The sequence below is a fragment of the Branchiostoma lanceolatum genome, chromosome 5 (assembly GCF_035083965.1).
Source record: "Branchiostoma lanceolatum isolate klBraLanc5 chromosome 5, klBraLanc5.hap2, whole genome shotgun sequence".
In the NCBI taxonomy this organism is placed as follows: Eukaryota; Metazoa; Chordata; class Leptocardii; order Amphioxiformes; family Branchiostomatidae; genus Branchiostoma; species Branchiostoma lanceolatum.
The window spans coordinates 24,645,135-24,663,193 of NC_089726.1; the positions used below are offsets into that span (position 1 = coordinate 24,645,135).

Genomic DNA, 18,059 nt, shown 5'->3' on the forward strand with positions numbered 1-18,059 from the left:
AGATCTGAATTAGATAGACTCCTTCTTGACATTGGACTTTCTGTCTGTCTCATAAAGTAATGGTTACGTTTGACGCCATTTACAGATAGACGCACTCCTACTACAGCATAGCTCTGTTACGCATTCTATAGTAGTCGTAGAAAAACATTATTACCGCGAGTTAAAGAAATCCTTTATTGTAGCGGTTACTCACATTTTATACTCCGATAACTCACTTTGTGACCCCAAATATGTATATCAAGACATTCCTTCATAATAAGTACCAATACAGGTAAACTGAGATTTTATAAAACTTGTAAAACAGTATACACTAGAGAGAGGTACCCAGAACGTGCAAATTTTGCGTTGCGCTCGGCCATCAGCAAATTGGGAATTAGTGCTCACCCACTAGAAGTAGAGAGAGGACGATATTAGAGATGTGTCAAAGAATTTGTAAATACTGTACGTCCAAAGCGGTGGAAGACGAAACACATTTCAAATTTTCCAGTTAATCATGACGAAAGAACTGAATTGTTTAAACAAGTTACCACGAAATACCCCTACTTTATGTCATTCACGGATGAACAAAAAGCTACTTTCCTGTTGAAATCACAGAACCCACACATTCTAGAAAAAGTGTGACTTTTGGTCTTCCATTGCCTCCAAAAAGGAAGTCAAACCCAGCTTATTTATAGATATCCAACAGTCTCATTTAGTATTAGTAGCCTATTCTTCAAACAAAGTCAGTTACAGTTCACTGACACATGTATATTTTTCCTTATTTTTCTACCATGTATTTGCAATTATCCCACGGGCATGAACTTGCAAAAAAATTTCTTATCATACACATGGGTATCATTTTGTTGACATTAAGAACATGTAAACATATCTGAACTAGGATAATTTGACAATATACAATGTAAGGCAGTAGAGGTTTTTGTGATAACAAATTGACGATGGTTTGAATATGAGTGTGTTTAGGTTGTAAACACAATTTACATAATCTATATTGCAGAGGGATACGGCCATGTCTGGCAGATTCTGTATATAACGGATGGTTAGTGTTACGAAGTTTACACATGTCTCAACGATTTTCAAACTTGTTCTCTGTAATACATGTACAATGTAAGCTTCAACCTGAAAAACTTTTCATGAGAACATTCAGAACTAGAGATTAAGAACAGAATGCTTTTTCTCTTCCCCTTACACTCATTATTCTTTAAACTGATTTTAACACGAGCAAAATAATCATAAGAAAGCGGCGACGATGATGGTGATGATGAAATAAATCATATGAAATATACGTACATAGACTAAGAACTATAATGGGTTGATTTTAAATGGTTTATAAACGCTGTATTTACAACAGGCGCTTGGTGCAGTGTAATGTTTAATACATCATGGGGAATGGAAGTAGGTGTTTTTTTAGTTTCAAAACAAGGCAATACATTTAGAATAGAATTAGGAAAGTTGTTATAATCAATAACACGTATCGCACACTCGTTTGGGCGAGGGATGTTTGAACTAAGGTGTATGCAGATTGTTGCTTTGTCGAGTTTGGCTAGCATTACATCGGAAATTTAGATTTATGAAGCACTCAAACGTGCCTGGAAGATAATCACTGAAAAAATTGGAATAGGGAAATATCTACCTAATGATATTAATAATGTTTTTAAATCTTAAACTTCAAAAATATAGGTAGAGAATTGACATCAAGATGGATTCAGTGGACATACGCCCATTTTTTAAAGCAGGATTAGAAGCTTCAGTGTATTAGACTATTATATAGTAATAATGGCTTGTTGAGTAAGAAGATGTTTGATATTAACAACAATTCTAATAATGTTGACATTGTTTTAAATTACATGTCACATAGACTATCATATTCCCTTTTAAGATAGCTTTTAGGTCTTTTTTGATACCGTCGGAAACGTCGGGACGATTTGTAAAAAAATTGTCAGTATTTTCTGAGTACTGAAAGCATCGGGATTCAGAAATGAATATGAAAAAAAACACAAATTAATCAGCGAGCGGTTGTGAAGGGTAAGTGAATAAACTAGCAAACGTTCTGCCTCGGAACATTCGGACGCACGCCAGAGAAACATTATTCACCCTAGCCCGACGTAGATACGTTCGTTATTTATCATTACTGAGTAAACTAAATGTACAGATCAAATTTAGATCACGTTAGTAGCAGCATAAATGCCATTCTGTATCGACAGATTTCGAGATAAGCGTTGTCACAACACGCTGTATGTTATCGTAGCTACATCTACTGATCTGCAATAAGATCAGTTTCCAGGGCCACACCAAGCCTGGGGATACGCCTGAGAGATGCCAGGTGTGACCTAAATTCAGCGGTTATCTTTTAGACAATGTAATCCTAGGTGCATCTGGAGAGTACGTCTAATAGAGCAAGTACGAGATTTCGAACATACGCAGATCTTCTCCGGAAGGAGTAAGCTCGTTACAAATTCATTTAGAGCTAGCTAAGCTATGGGAATATGCAGTCTGCAAATATTTGTAAATACAGGACATCGATCATCATAACTCAAACGTCAGATCAAAGAAGACAGGAGTCCACTTGACTAGGTCAACAGGTGTGAGGCACGGAATGCTTGAATAAGGCTTCCATTGTGTTAATTTTGTTCTGTCCACAAAAAGCACCAGTTAAGCGTTTGCCAACGGTTGCTATAAATGTTGACACCAAAAGAAAAACTGCTTATTTGTTAATCTCTGTATTGATGGTGTTTATTTGTTTGAGTTTTTCACAAAATAATAACTTAAAGGGGAAAAGGTGCATGCTCACCTTTACAGGTTGTCCCCCCTCACATTTAAAACAACATCATCTAAACAAATTCAACTATAAAAATCTATAAAGCGGGTCGCACAACTGTGAAGCATGAACCAGATATCAACATGCTAGGGAAAGAATATTTTTTTTTTTAAAAAGAACAAAATGCGACAAAGCAATAGATGAGTTACACTCACAAGACGTGGTCCAAGTGTATGGGAGATAAAGATTGCGGGGTGCGTTGAATCTGTAGTAGATGGCTATGCCTTGTTTATATTTACACGCTATGATATTATACAGATTAGCTGCTCGATTTCCAATTCAACGGAGATCATGAGTCAACACTTTTAAGATAGTGACAAGCCTGGCGATGTATGTGTTGCTCAACACTGAAGTCTTAGATCTAATAAGAGATAGCATAAATAATCTACGACTTCTTGTGGGTCTAGTGGTAAGTGAAAAATATTTCTCTGTCCTTGACTTAACGAATAATACTGTATAATATCTCTGGCGGAAACGTAAGCGGTAACACTTGTTGTGTTGCTTGTATTTTCTTGTTGGCTAGGTGGCTAGCTTGAGGTCCTGAAATGAACGTGTCGTTGCGCCCCTTAAATTAGAGTGTTTGCTTTTCAACAAATGCATCATGACTACATACATTTCTTGAGCAGAACATGCAAATACTTTATATTTCTCTCCCATGCAAAAATGTACTGTTTCATGTTAGCCATCTCATAAATTAACCAGCCAAAGTAACTTTTACTTATAAATAAACCGTCCCGAAATTCATTTATCTTTTTTTTTTTACACTTGGACATACACAAAGATGCAAGACTCGAGACTTTGAAGCTACATAGCTTTGCTTTCTTTATTTTCAAACTGTGATATTTGTACCACAATGCTATTACATGCATGCAATTCCAATCAAGGACGTTGGCTTAACTCACATGAAAATTGAAGCTCTACTTCCAAACAAACTATTCATGTCGAGTCTGTCCTGTGATACTGGATACTATTCATCGCTGGCAAGTAAATTGAAATTGGATTGGAATGTTTTCCATTGTTATCTGCTGTGCTCCGTCCCATGCAATTTCTCATGGACCATGTTCTGCTTCCTTCTCCATGAGGGGTCCAATCTGGAGGGCAGACCCAGGAGAGTGAGAGTGGACATTTCAAAATTGAGTGGAAACATTGATGAAAGATTTTAGAGATTTATCAGTGACTTCTTGATTGAAAAAAAAAACAATGTAGATGCGCACACACTGCTGCTCTTGGCCGAACAACTAGCAACCGACACCATCTTTTATGTACACGGCCTCGTGAGTCAGCAGAAAATAAGCCTATTTCAATTTCTTAGCACGTGCAAGCGTACCTGTTGTGTGTCCAGAACAACATCTGTGAGGTCATAAAACCATATCAGGGATTATCTTAGATGCCCGTGTTTGACCTATGTCCACACCTACATGTTAGTTTAGTGTCAGAAGAAAACAGATCTCACCTGTTGTATATGCCATGATCATGATATTCAGCCAATCTCATCTGAAAAGTAATAGACAAATAGTATTTATTATTTAATAGATTTATCATTATCGAGTGTATCAGTGGACACCTTTTGATTTAAAAGTTATTCTAAACGATTTTCAATGGAAAATGGTAATAAAAATGACAGACATCTAAATACAACATGTACAAGTATTTTGCTGGCAAATGATAAAAAACAAAAACTGATAATATCAATTTCACATTGACCTTAAGCTTAAATAGACTTAAAAAAATTAAAACGAACTTTCATGCGGAAAATGTTTCTAGTAAGTCCGAAACAAATCATTTGTACCTAAAACAACAAACCTCGGAGTAGGTGCACAGTGGTTAGAAATTGAAAACGGTCTACACAATGATATGTCAGCTTGTGGTTGTAAGGGATTTGTTAAGATATGAAAGTTTTAATTTTAAAGATCTGTATCACGTTTTCAAAACCTCAATAATCAAAAGAACCAGTAAATAAGTAAGTTATGGCACAGGATATCCCCCAATCCTATTATTAGTAACTAAACCACATCCGAGAGTGGAGAAGTCAGAAGTTTGTAACATCATAGATATACCTAGTTCACAATAAATCCTGTTCACGGTACGGTGGCAGCCTTTGCCATAGAAAACATGATCTGCAGAGGACATCAATAATTCAACTATGTTCGGTCTCCTTCCAAGCGGTAATAATCGAGGTAATTTTTCTCTGGGCAATAGAATGGGGCACCCGACAGGGGTTTTGTACAGCGTTATGCACATATGGCTTTCAACTTCGTACAGCCCTTTCCTAACATATGATGATTTTTGAACTCAATATTTCTAACATGTTTTGAATTTTGATAGCCAGCCGAAGAAAAAAAAGGCACGAAATCGCCGAGGCTTGGCTCGGCTAAACAGGCTGGGTGAGGGGACTGACATGGTTCCGCGCACCAGGCCTGTCTTGCCGGCTGTAATAATTAGAGCTTGGATATACGTAGGCTAACGTTTTTAACAGACATACAAAAAGTAACACTACAGAATAATATTAGGAACTAGAGTATTTTGAGTTACGCTCTGTAATTCTCAAAATTAGAATTATTGCCAACGTCAGTGAAATAGAGTAAGAGCGGTACAAAAAAGTGTCCTGTGTCCAAAAGACCACCAATTTACAACCTATAATACGTTTATAGAGAAAAAGGAAACTACTTTTCCTTAAAATCGCACTACACACACATCACAAAAAAACTGTCCCCAAAACAAAAGCAAAGGCCAACAAGTATGAATTTAGATTCAGCTTTTAAACTAGAGAAGTAACATATTTTGTTTTTTTCCAATGCTTGCTCATCGATCTCATGCTACTTTGATTTAGCCAAGGGACTTGCAATAAGCTTCAATTCTGCTAAAGGTAATCTGTACTTCACACTAATCATCACATTATGAAAATCATTCGATAGGCTTATTGTGAAATGCTATTTGTGAACAGAAATGTGTCTCCCGGCAGTCTGTACTTTGGTATTCAGACGTGAACAACGTTTAAAAACGAATATGTATTCGACGTATTCTGAGCGTCCTTGCAGCAAAATTTTACTTTGAATTTTTTTACCTAAATCTAATACTCGGTAATGTCCCTTTCCCCGTCTAATCGATATGAAAACATCTGCGCATGCTAGGGTATAAACATATTTTGCAGATTTAGACGACTGATAAAACTAAACTATCTACTTAGCTACCAATAGCAAGAATATCTGTTAGTTTTAAAATTCATACTTCTACGATGTGAATGGTTTCTTTTTCATTCGCCGGTATGCCCAGGAGTTCATTGCAATGTTGATATTTAAATTAAGGCGTTAGATATTCAAATATCGGAAATTTTTTCTCAGTTTTATGAGTTCAAATTAAAACGATTACAAGTAAAATAGTTCACAATGTTCATGCTTTCCAAGTAGTGATTTACATAACATGTTCTGCCTCAAATACATAATATATAAGAAAATTAACTATCCGTCAAAAGATTAATAGTCCTGAGATATTTTCTAATAGAATGTAAATTTGAAATAGATCTACTACAGTATCAGCAAAATGTTCCTATTCTGTCAATAGTAATTGTTCTAAACACGTTTCAATATAAAGAAAATAAGCCAATATAGGCAAAATGATATCAACAAAACCATCTGCTTGGATCGCACTTGACCTATAAGCCGTTAGCTTAACTTGGAGTCCTGATGTGACACGTTTCGAATCCACGATTCTTTTTCCCATTTGTATTATATCATTATTTGAACCAAAACAGACTCTTAACTCAGTACCAGTCGTTCAGAAAGAAACACTCCTGTGAGACAGCACGTCACTTAGTGATCGAAGATTGGTTAAGCTCCATCGATGCAATGGAATTAACCGGGGTTGTCTTTTGCGACATATCTCGAGCATTTGACACGCTTGATCACAGCGTAGTTTTGCAAAAACTTCAACATATGGCATGGAATTGGTTCCAGTCGTATTTGAGTGGGAGGATGCAACGTACATGCATAAACTTATCGTTATCCACAGCACTCAGTGTCATCTGTGGAGTGCCTCCGGGATCAATTTTGGGCCAACTTATTTTCATATTGATAACATACACAACTGCCTACAGTTCTGTAAGATAGCCAGAAACTGCAGAGACTTCAAAGTAGAGCTGGTCGTGTGGTTCTGAGATGCAGTCGCTACACCTCTTCTGCGACTGTCTTGCACACACTTGGGTGGACCCCATTAGCCGACGTACACAAGAGAAACAAAGCCACACGAGTCTTTAAGGCACTCAATGGCATAACGCCTCCCCACCTTACTGCACTGTTTAGCTAGCTTGCAGACATCCATACCCATAATACCCGCTTCAGAGCACAAGGCGGCCTTCAATTACCAAAAGCAAAATCAAAACAAAGAAAGCAAGCCTTGTCGTGCTCTGGGGCGGTGCTCTGGAACTCATTATCTACTAGATTAAAATCGGCAAAAAAACTTTAACTCTTAAAACGAATATATAGAGAAGAACATATGACTTAGGAATAAGTTCATTTCACTCCTCAATGAATCATTATACTTTTTACTTGTTTTTATTTGATAATATGATTTAACGATTAGAGTCATTATTGATATGAGTTTCCTATAATTTACACATTGATATGCAAATTCCGTTACATTTAAGTTTTTTCATTGTTTTGACTCTCCATTATGTTCTGGTTCAATATGTCTAGTCTCTTGAGTTATCGTTACTTCGGTTATCATCTAATTATGATTTCTTTTCTTTGTTGAAGACTTAAATTTTCAAGTTAACCTTTATTGCTGTATTGTTGGTCATTATTTGATATTTCTAAATGTTTCTTTGTATTTATATATAAGGGGTCTTACCCCCCAGAAATCTTTGAAAAACGCCACCAGGCGACATGTATTTCTGGTAAAACAAATAAACCGAACTGAAACTGAATGTTTTGGCTAAAACCGTATAAATAGGGAATTCCCGTAATACCTGATGGTTTTAACCGATCATTTAACAAAATAGGGTATTTCTTTGATAATAAAGTCTGACAAGACTTCTGTTGCCAATGGTAAATGCGTTGATGTCAAAATTAGGCCATAGAATAACGTCATAAGCCTTCATCCATCCCATGGGATCCGCCATCTTGGATAGGCGATCATGAAATTTTTAGAAATACAATTTTTGCTACTAAAGATCCCAAAACACAATTAAAATAGACTAGAAACGTTGATTTTCAAACTAATAATGCTGTCTGCCATCTTTGATTTTGGCAGATGACGTCATCAAATACGTTTGTATGTTTCACATTTTCCGACCAATGGTCTTATGCTACGTGCCTACATTTTATATACAATATATCGCTTTATCCTATTGATTCTGGCATTCCACATTCGCCCGTTTCCTGCTTGTCTAGCTAAGTGTTCAAAAAGTAGGTATTCACAGTCCATCAACAGGGAGCCTTCAGGCGGGTTGTCTCCTCCGCACACGTAGGCTTTCAGGGTGCGCGCTGTGCGTGAGGGTTGAACAGATAGAAGATTTGTACAGACGTATCTTCATTTGATGTGGACGTCTGTGGTCCCTCCATATATGTTGTAGGGAGCTGAAACGGGATTGTTCGATGTCCATTTTGTATTTCACATCTGCTCTCTGGTCACCATCACATTGCATGCGGCTTCCGAGGTAGTCAAATGTGTGGACGGTTTCTAGCTGTTGGCCTTGTAGGATGGCGTGATCACGTTCCTTTTCCTCGGCAAGTCTCTTCTGGCGCTGTACCTCCTTTTCTGCGAGGCTACCGGCACGTAACCGGGTCTTGGCGGTGGAGGGGTAATGTAGGCACCAGCGACTCCGGTGAATGGCTAGGCCTCTTTTTGTTGAAAAGTCGCTTGTGCAATCTGGGCATCAAGCGTCATCAAATGAGCATAATTCATGAATACTTAATCAGGAAAATTGCATTAGATTACATGGGATCTTAATGATGTAGGAGAGCAAATGTGGTAGATCAAGAAAGCCTTGAAACCTAATTGTTTGAGCCGAAATTAGCGAATTTTGTAATATATGCCTGTCAGAAACTCGTTGCCATGGCAACACAAAAAATCATAAACTTATACTATTACTGAAAAATTGTTGTCGTGGTGTTCACATCGGTGGAGGCTTGGCTAAGATAGTCACCACAAACACAAGTTACTATCTCAATTAACTTTTGAAATGTAGTCAGATAACGAATTGATGTATTCCTATACCGTGAAGAAGTTAGCTTTATTTAGCCCAGAATATAAATGACAACACTGGCTTACCATGCTCTATTTATTAGTATCGGTATAAGTGAAGACATTGGTTGGCAGTTAATATCCTATTCTACCTTACAAATTCTACAGAGCTCCAGTCTATATACTGGCTTTTAGAATACCATGTAGACACCACAACTACAAGTCATATTTCTAGACATACAACAACCAAACATTGGAATTCAACTGCGAGGAGGGAATTTCCAATTTGCAAATATAGGTACAGTTACACTTTGAAACGACTTTGACAGGCTGATTTGAACGTTGATATTTGAACACAAGGTTGATTTTCTTAAAACTGAAAGTTGTTTTGATTATGTAGCTTTGTTACAATCATTCTGCATCATTCTGTATGGTTTTATAAAACCAGTAGAAAAAAAAAATATTTGAATCGTTCACCAGTATTATACTAATCTTCTCCTGGCATTGTTTCAAGCCAGAGACAGTCTGGGATTTGTATGCGTTTATGTAGTTATGGCGGTCAATCAGCCTTTCAAACTGCAGCAAGGTAACAGCAGGTAACACTTCCTGAATTAGTTGATGGTTCTGGCCCCAGGGTCCAGATTGAAACGAAAAGGTCTAAACATAATTGTCCAAATTTTTTATACTTAAATGGAGGTTAACATGCCATTTTCTACCTAAAATTGAACTTTATGTATTATACATGATATATTAGCGAAATTAACTATCTGTCAAAAAATCAATAGTCCTTAGTGATTTTCTCATTGTAAATTTTAAATAGATCTACTACAGTAGAGTCAATTCCACATTACCGTGTGGGTGTTTGTTTCCTCTTATTCTAACATTTGCAAAATTTTTGTAACAATCTAATGGAAATAGGTAACTGTTCAGAGCTATTTTCAACATTTAGTTGATGTTCTAAATAGTTTCTGCTGTGTTCCAATATGTTAGACAAATTTCTAAAATTACACATGTTATTTGTATTCCTTTCGAAAATGTTGCAACATAGATTCATCATTTGTTCCTACATGTTCCAACTTACTATCTAAAATTATTGTTATCTATATTCATATTTTGTTGCGTCTAGACAACCCTTGCTCAAGAAACATGATCTGTTCATACATCTACACATGTACAAAGAAGCGAGAATAAGTGACTCTACTGGATTAGCTTAGCTCATCACTTTCGTCTACCATGTAACGTTACGTTTAACTTCATGCTGTATTTAGTTTACTGTGTATGTCATTTAATGTTAGTTAGGTTTATGTTAAACGACCTGTATCTAGCCCCTCGGGGCACGAATGTACAATAAAGGTCTTCATTCATTCATTACAAGAAAAAGACTTTGTCAAATTTGATGTAATTCAGTTTCTAACTCCTGGTTCTAACGATGGGACCAAAGGTGGCCTTCTTTTTTCACCACGCTGGGGATCAGGCGAAGGTTGCAAAGTTCAACTGGTGTTTGGGAAAGTTCATAAACCTAACTGCTCAAGCCTTGCCGCCGTAAAAAATACTTTCTGAAACCTTTTAAAAAAGACTGACATTATTTAGAAACCACAGAATGTGGGATTCACGCCTCCGCGCGCTGCCTCCGAAACGTATCCACGCACTGTCTTCCACATGCCTCCGAGATGTGTTCCAGTTGTGTCGCTACAGGCTTTCGTACGTTTCATCCACCCAAACACTATCTACCTACCAACATTCCTGAATATTAATGATGCGTGAAACCTGTCAAACGGGTATAGTCGAAGCCTTTTACAATATTTTATAGGCTGAGGGCACAAGTCGGGGTGTTGACAATTTCTTAAGAGCTGTCTGTTGCCCTCCAACCCAATACCGGCCCCATCCTGTATGTGCCCGTCTGGCTACAATATGACAAAGACTCCTAACTGATACAATCTAGCCGTGTTATGAAAGGGGATTATATATAATGCTGGCAAATGTTTCAAAAAGTGTTACTCAAGTCATATGGGCATACTTCATAGGCATCGCCATACCTGGGTCCCCAGAAACTGCGAAATGGAACGAAATGGAACGATATGATACAAGATAACATATGTAACATTATGAAATGAAATACCAGTACCGCTCGCTTCTGTATTTTAAATGCTTCCTGTTCCGGTCTACTGTGAATGTTACAACGTTCCGTATATTTCGCTATCTACCGGTATATCATTTCATAATGTTACATTTGAAAGGAAATATATGTTGTTTTGTTCCTTAGTTGCCACTCATTGTTAGTTTTCAACCAGTTTTCAGTCGAAACATCGTGGCGAGTTTCATTTGATTACAGTTAGGGTTTGGCTTCTACCATTATCTATAGTATGGTGGTACTCATTAGAAAAGTGGATCTGTGCTTTTTTCTTTTATAAATCTAGTATTATTTGGATTTTACATCATTGCATATCTGTATCAATTCGTTTTGAAGGTTTTGATAATGAAATTACTCTCAGCGATTTGGTATTACAGAATATATTCACCGTATTTAACCTTAATAACAGTGATATCGTCCGCTGAACTCTGATGACCTTTGTTTGCATGCTGCGACGCCATCTTGGAATACTGCGGAAATTTGATTTAGATCTTTTATTTACTGGCGGACAACGTAAGTTCAGCCCGGATAATTACATTTTCGAGAACTTGGACAGGTGACCGCTATAGACTAATTCCTAATGCTTATATCAATGAGGAAAGTCGAAGGGACCGACTAAAAATTTACTACTGTGGCCAGGTTTGACAGTATGTTGTTGAAGTTCGTTCCATTTCGTTCCATTTCGTTCCATTTCGGACGTTCGGGGGACCGCCATACCTAATCGCAGGTCAGCGGGTTTCATAGGAGCCCAAAATATACATTTTTGTATGAAAATTCCCAAAAATCCAAAAAAAAAATCATTTCAGGTACAGAGTGAAAGACAAAGGTGTGAATGAGGTTTTGTGAACATGTGTTTCTTTGGTACGAACTTTCAATCATTTGGTCCAAAGTTGTCAAGTGTCCAAAATTTACATTTTTTGGTCAGAAAATAGAGAAAGTATTGAAAAGTATTGGAATTGGTACTAAAGAGTGCATTAAATTCTATGGGCATATAGGCATCCCTGTTGACCATTAATTTTGCTAATGAGATTTATTTATAATTTATATGACGCATGGAGTTGCATCAAATTGTATTTTCTTTTCTTAAAAAAGAGATTCCAGATAATTCAGCTGTACAAAAAGTTCCATAAACTCTCCACCTCACCGGACGCAATTATCGTGTGGTTATAATCAGTGTTGCCCCATAATGAATTTAGATCTTTATTGTACATTTTTGCCCCACTAGGCTAAGCACAAGTCACATGTTAACAACCATGTACATATCCATGTGTATATATAAACATGTAGTATACTCTAGTACTTTAGACTCCCTCTCGCTTCTTGGTGATTATATAAATGTAGGAGGCTGTATGATTAGTTACAGTTGGTTTATCGAATAAATGGTGTTACGTCGTTTTTGGGGTACACGTACGCGGGCGTGCAACAAGGAAGCATCCTGGGCCCTCTGTTATTCCTGATAAATACAAAAATGACATCAATGATTTACCGTGCACGTCTAGCATGAATTGCTTTGCTGATGGCACCCCCTTGTCAAGTTCTAGACCAACGTCTAAGGAAATAGTCAGCATTACTAATTTCGACCACCAACTTGTTTCTGACTGATTCGATGTCTGATGCCTTGAACTGTATCCAGACTAATACAAAAGTCCGCACAGAGCAGAATAGAGTTTTCCCCTATCTACATCTCAGGTCACCTCATTCAACAGGTCCCGTTCTACTCTCATCTTGGTGTTACCTTACATCAGGCCTTGGGCTGGACTGAGCACGCACAGATTCTATCTACTAAGGCCATGCAAGTTTTTTGACATCTCTTAAGGTTCTGAGGCAAGTTATACCTGGTTGAACTGGAATTAGCTTACATTACGCTGTTTCGGCCTAAGCTGAAATATGCCTCCATTCTCTTTAGCAATATGAGTGTTGCAGCCTCTAGGGACCTCAAACGTGTGCAATACCACACAGGTGAATTCAATTCAATTTTTATTGTAACAAACTGGCTGACACATAACGTGTGATATTCTCACAAAATTCAAGTTACACACACAATTATCGCTTCTCTCAACAATAATCTCACAGAATTTACAAAGGGCAGGGGTTACCACCGATACATTGCATTGTTAGCGTCATCCCAATCTTCAAAGGAAGGGACTCAAAATTTTTTTAACAACTACTGACCAATCTCAGTCTTGCCCGACGTGTCAATACTTGTAGCTTGTCTAGAATTGAATGAATAAATATTGTTACACTTATCATTTTCTATATAAAGGACAACTAGAGTTCCACAGCCCCTTACCTTCGTGCACTGATGTTTTGCCTTTTCCAGTGGCATATCATAAACGTGTCCAATTAATTATTGAAATAAGAACCTTATTTGCATGGATTATGTCAGTTGAGCATCTTCTCTACTCAAATATAGAAGGATGAAAGTCATAACTTAGCAAAGAAGGCAATTGTAGCGTATCATTATAAATTATGTAAATGTCATCTATGCTTCATAATGTCCACATCTACTTCCTAATGCCGCAATAATGATATCCCTATCATTTACCATAATGGCATTATACAAGAGTCCATTCCGAGTCACCACAAGGGTTGTTATTGTCATAATTTACAACTGTTTTTAATTCTTTGTAATTATTTGTCTACGAGATTTCATACTTTGGAAATATTGAGGATGTCATTTGAACTTTATAATTATTTGCCTGGTTGTGTTAAACTTTGGAAATATTAATGATACGGAATATGATATTTATAATAATTTCTAGATAATGGTTACAGCATTCTACTGTTTTCTACCATTTTTACAACTATCTAGAACATTGTATAAATGGGTCAGTGGGCTGTGAAGAAAGCAATTCACACATCTTGCTTGGCCACCATGCATAGATGGCTTGCACAAAGGACCTAATAATTTCCAGCAGTGACATCTAAAAATACACAGGGTAGACAATAGGGCTGGATTAGCACCAAATTTTATGGCAATCACCAAAATCCAAGCTTTTTCTATATTTCTCTATATTTCGATATTTAGAAGAATCACATAGATATTTGCATATTCTTCTAAAAAAATATATTTGTGCAGTCTCTTTCAAAATGTTTCTAAATCATCTAATTGGATTCAAATAAATTCAGATTCTTATATTGATTCTTATATATTCATATCTCACGTGTTTTCAAAGTCCTATTATTGAATCCAACTAATTTATCAACATAACTCATTAAGTATGAAAAGTAGCTAGTGATTAGAATAATTAGCATACGATCTTGTCAATCATCACTTAAGCTATCTACACACTAAATATCATTACGATTTGCCAATACCTTCTTGAGTCATTCCCTTTCAAAGTTTCAAACAAAATAGGCTCCTGCAATTCCAAATGCAGTTCCAATGACTTACAATCCAGCCAGACATTCTTGAGTTTAAACACACACACACACACATTCACACACACACACACACACACACACACACACACACACACACACACACAAAGACAAAGACAAAGACACAAACACAGATTCAAACACACGTACACACACACACACACACACACACGCAGAAACAGACGCACAACACACGCGAACGCTGACAAAAAAACCTAACCTCGGCGAAGGTTTAAATGTTTGCACAAGGGTGTACGAACTTGTCTTACCTCACGGCAACTAGTAGACAGAGTATCCACAGCCACACCAGGGGCAACGTTTGGGCCCTCTACCATTATTAATTTACATTAATGATCTGCCAGAAGTTTCTTCAATGCTTAGTTTGCGAAATCGTGCAAAATAGGAACATATTTTTGAGCTAATAAACCATCAATGAATATTTAAAGGCAATTTTTAGGGAGCGGGGTAGTAACATGTTACCTTGAAACGACCACCCGACTTTATTTTGTAAATCATAATTAACATCTACCCAACTATTATACCCGACAAAGAAGTAAATCCATATTTCTCTTTTTCGCACACCATTTTCAGTCATCCGTTAATTAAAAATGAGTCAAAAGTTTCAAATGTCTCTAGACAAATATACGACAACCCTTCTATTTGCTTATGTCTAAAAGTGACTCGTAATCTCGTAAGCAACACTTGTTTCAAGTAATAACGTCATTTGTTCAATATTTATCTTTATTCATTCTATTATCTGATTATCCTTACTACATCGTTATTATTTACTATGTATTACTTGAAGCACTTTATTATTATATTTCTATCGGTAATCACGATTATGACCAATTTAAACAAGTACATAGGAGGAGTTTCCAAAAAAGCTACATACAATTTTCCTGCAGTCGCACATGCTTTAAAACTTTTTATCGTATTGTGTCATTCTTAGTTGTGTAGATGAACACATAGAAAATTTATAATAATTAGTGTTAATATGGGTAAACAAGTAAGCATTATATATATATCATTATTACTACTATAAAGGGGGAGCGGATCACCACAGTATATGTCCAAACGTGTAGAGATAAAGATGTTTACAAAGTCTACTAAAAAGAAACTGCGGTGATACTTTTGATTTTATAGGCTTTTTAAGTTAGCAAATTATCACCTCTTATTTCACGTGTTTACCTTTCATTGCAAATTTGTATAAGTTTAATCCCGCTGACTATCTATAGATGCTATAGCCATTTCATAATGTCCTTAACTGTAGCTTAACTCATCATCGTAAATAAATGATTAAAAAAGAGTACACGTTTTTCCAGATTAGTTCGTCTTCGGAATTCGAACAAGCAGAAGATTGATAAAAATCTACGTTCATCAAGTTACGTTTACTTTACATGATCTCTTATCAAACATGTTTACCTATCCTTGAAAATTTGTATGAAACTAGTTTTAACCCGCTGATTTTTACAACAAAGAAATGTTACAGTCATGTTCGAATGCTCTTCTCAGAACTGTGAATATGAAAAATCAACAAAAGTTTTCTGTTGACAATTCGGTGTTTCCATCCAATCTGATCAGATGTAACTTGGTTAGTACATCTTAACCCCCCCCCCCCCCCCCCCGTTGTTACTTATTTGTGTTCTTCTGTCATATCGTTCAGAATTAGCTCAACATCGGAAATGAACGAAGCGGTACCATTATGGATTGTTAAAGCCCCACTGTGTAACATTTTGGCGCAAAAATTAAAAATATTCTCGTGAACAAATCTGAATGTGAATGGCAGGTACTGACATGTACAACCCCTTATTAGCATATTTTCTTCATTATTCTGTCTATTGTTGGTGTTTGTGAACTGTTCAAAAACAAAACAAAAAACTCCCGGACACCACCTCAATAGTACAACACTGCATACAACATCCCAGTGCACTGGAGGACCTCTATGGTGGTCTAATCACTAAGGCACATTTTACTCTGCCAGATTTCACGAAGCTCTCCTTCTTTGGAAACACTCATATTTTTTCCAAGAGTGTAGAATACAGCTATTAACTTATTCTAGAGAGTATAATTTGAAGGGTATGAATAAAGTGTGGTTATTTTCCCTTGAAAACTGCAAGAACTCTGGTAAGGATGACTTTTTACAGAAACTGGTAAACTGTAAACAGGCACCCCACTGGGCAGTCAGAGTGATAAGAAGTACAGAAGCCGTGGCCAGCCACGTGTGGCCATGTGTTGGTTTCACACTGTGTGGTGTTTTGAATGGAGGATAACAGTTTTTTAAAGTTGTTTTTATGGTGCAGTTATGTTGTAACCTCCCTCCTTGAATGTCGTTAAGCAATTTTATAGAGTTGATCAAATTTGCTCTGCAAAGAAACGGTAGGAAAATCTACTTTCTGTATTGCCCTAAAACTACATAGTGTGGCTGTAAAACGTAACTCACCATCTAAAAATCAACAAAGAAGAGTACAAGTGTCCCCAGATTTAGTTCGTCATTGTAAATCGAACAATCAGAACACTGAGAAAATCTAGGTACATTTAGCGCGTGCCTTAATACTCTCACATTATTCGAGACTTTGAAGATACCTACGTATCTCGGTGCAGACTATATTTGTGACTTTGCGTTTTACTCTAATCAAATTGTAGGAGAACAACTCACCTCGGAAAAAGGTATTCCAAACTGTGAAACAAGCGCAACAGTTTGTTACGTGACGATGTGCAGAAAGACTACTGTAAAGTGACACTTGTTGACCTTTTGCCGCTGTGACGCTGCGTTTATGCCACCGACCGTCCTAAAAGTATGCCACGTTATTCAACCGTTAAGAAGTTATCTGCTCACATAAATGGCTGACATAGTCACACTGCTTTATGTTCAAAAACCTAGTCAAGAAACGAAAATGGAACGCATATTTGCATGAGATGACATTAGTAGGTTTCAAACAGGCATGATATTTTAAGGCAAAGTGTGCAAAGGTTTAAAATGAGGTCACACCAACTGTCTGAATAGACAGTTATTATGATTTTTTTTATTCTTGAGGGAAGGTCAGTGCACATTGACATTTCACGATAGCGCCGGTCACCTACAGAGCGCGTGTTGCATGAACTGTAAACTATATCAAGGGATAAGCAAAATAATTTTCATAAGTACCTATGTAGCAGCTAAGCACAAAGCGCAACAAGTTATCGAGGGCACATTTACCAATCAGTTCCCCATGGCACAAAAGAACGTCCATAATCTGATAAGATCTCTTTCATCACGCCGACAAATCAGCACAGGTGGCTGTTTCTCACGGCAGAATAGGTCGTCCTTTGTCTGCTTAGATCTCTTTAATTACACACCTGGCGCCATGACGCCGACGACTGACTTTTGGCTTTTGTTCTTGCCAGAAAAGAGAGAGTTCCGCCTACGGCGAGGTCGCTTTAATCACACGCTTGGAGCCAGACGCTAATAAATCATCCCAGGTCGCAGTTTCCAATGGCACAAAAGAGCTGTCCCTGTCCATGAGTGAAGGCCAGCTCGGATAAACAACGTTTCTTCAAATCTAATGGATACGT

At 37.1% G+C, this 18,059-nt stretch overlaps 1 long non-coding RNA gene across 3 annotated transcripts; it reads right to left on the minus strand.

Annotated features, from left to right (window-relative positions):
• Nucleotides 1-3,612: 3,612 nt before the first annotated feature.
• On the minus strand, nt 3,613-17,859 carry LOC136435809 (uncharacterized). Of its 3 annotated transcripts, none has more exons than XR_010755934.1 (4): nt 17,653-17,859; nt 17,164-17,296; nt 4,269-4,309; nt 3,613-3,906 (listed from the first exon to the last, which is right to left on the minus strand). It is a non-coding gene; the product is annotated as an uncharacterized lncRNA (long non-coding RNA). The 3 variants fall into 3 exon arrangements; XR_010755935.1 differs by having other exon boundaries at nt 17,704-17,858; XR_010755933.1 differs by lacking the exon at nt 17,653-17,859 and having other exon boundaries at nt 17,164-17,487.
• Between the last annotated feature and the right edge of the window lie 200 nt (nt 17,860-18,059).